Genomic DNA, 1,682 nt, shown 5'->3' with positions numbered 1-1,682 from the left:
CATTTTTGGCCATTGTTCTAAATTTTGTGTTTAATTCTATGTAATCGCGTAGCCATGGAGATTGCGCGAATTGCAGTATACGGTGAATCTTAGCGTTACGGAGGCCGTGATGAGTACACTGCTGCAGGTTGCGATAATGTATGACGTAACGCTGTTTATCACATAATGTTGCGAGGAGCTTGTCATCGCGCTTGCCGGGTGGTTTCTCTCGCGTCGGACAGAACGGTAGGTCAGTGTGCGCGTCATGAAGATGTTGCGGGTACTCCAAATCCACCTCGAGAATATAGCCTGTCTGCGAATCTAACGCGATGGTCGTAAAATCGAAATTGTCGTCGACCCTTGGCGTAGGGCAATGGTTGTCACATTGCCCAGCCATACAGGTTGTTGACGTCATAGTACATCAAGTACGATGACGGTTTCGATGGATCGTACGACGGCATGTATTTGTTGTTGGCTCGCGCGTACCTGTTTGTACACTGGCTCAGACCACCGCGTATAACGCGCTCGACAAACATGACTATGTCGATGTCTGTCAACAATTCAAATTTTACACCAGTATGTTTTAACATGGCATCCCATGTGAAGCCAGGTAAGGTGTAATAATACGCGGAGTCTAGCCTGTAACTCGCGATGCAACTGTCGCGGAAATTTTCGAAGACGTCGGCCAACAACAATACGTCTGTTTTTAGATACAGGTCGCTATATTCACCGAGCATTTGGATGGAGAAGCGCTGCCACACGTTGACGACGTGCGCGTAATCATTCTCAGATACCGTGCTGTCAGTCAATGAGCTGTAATATGACTCGCGAGATGGCAGGCGTAATTCGTTCAATTTTTCGCTGCAGTCAATGTACTCGTACGGAAAAACGCCCTTTCGAGTCAAAAGATTAAAATTTTCTTCAAATGGGAAAATTAGCGTTGCAGTACCCGCAGCTTATCATTGTTGAGAAAAGATGACAATTTGTCCAAACTTGAAGCGAGAAATCTATATGAATCTATGAAACGTAATTGCACACAATTTTTTTGATCAATTTTTGTACTATCAACATGTTTAGTAAAAGATATATATTTTTCTTTAGTTATTGGAAGCAGATCTACGCGTCCTTCATACGCGGTTGCAATTTTCTTGATAATAAAATCGTAACTGGATAAGTTATGAAAGACTACAGGTATGCAACGCGAATCTCTTAATTTAGATTGCAATTTGAGTGCGCTGGACCTCTGTATCGCCCGGTGAGATGGCAGTGATCGCGTACCCGCGTATCGTCTGGTTAAACGGTTTCTCGCTCACGTGACAGTGCGAGACGCTGTTAAATTTTTCCCAGTCGTCGCGCGTGAAATCTGCCATGGGAACATTGGCTGAAATTACAGACTGTACACTATGCGCTAACTGTCTAAGTTCTTCCGCGAACTACGCTATACAGTCTTTGTCGCGGCGGAAACGATAGCCCGATAGTGAGCTGTCGTAGGAGCATTGCACGTAATACCCGATACTGAAGACGTTGTGATGTTGGTACGTATGCGTAGCGGATTGTGAATCGCTATCTATTCTTTCCAATGCACACTCAAGATCGGCGTAGACTACGAACGGGACACGCTCTTTCCTGCAGTGGTTGCAGAAGCTCAGCCACTTGTCGTCCTTGCTCGGCAGCCTTATCGCACAATCGTTAATTTTTTCACA

Source organism: Trachymyrmex cornetzi, unplaced genomic scaffold, assembly GCF_001594075.2.
Source record: "Trachymyrmex cornetzi isolate Tcor2-1 unplaced genomic scaffold, Tcor1.1 scaffold1573, whole genome shotgun sequence".
Classification (NCBI taxonomy): Eukaryota; Metazoa; Arthropoda; class Insecta; order Hymenoptera; family Formicidae; genus Trachymyrmex; species Trachymyrmex cornetzi.
The sequence above is the reverse complement of the archived record's forward strand: the minus strand, read 5'-3'. Positions refer to the sequence as shown.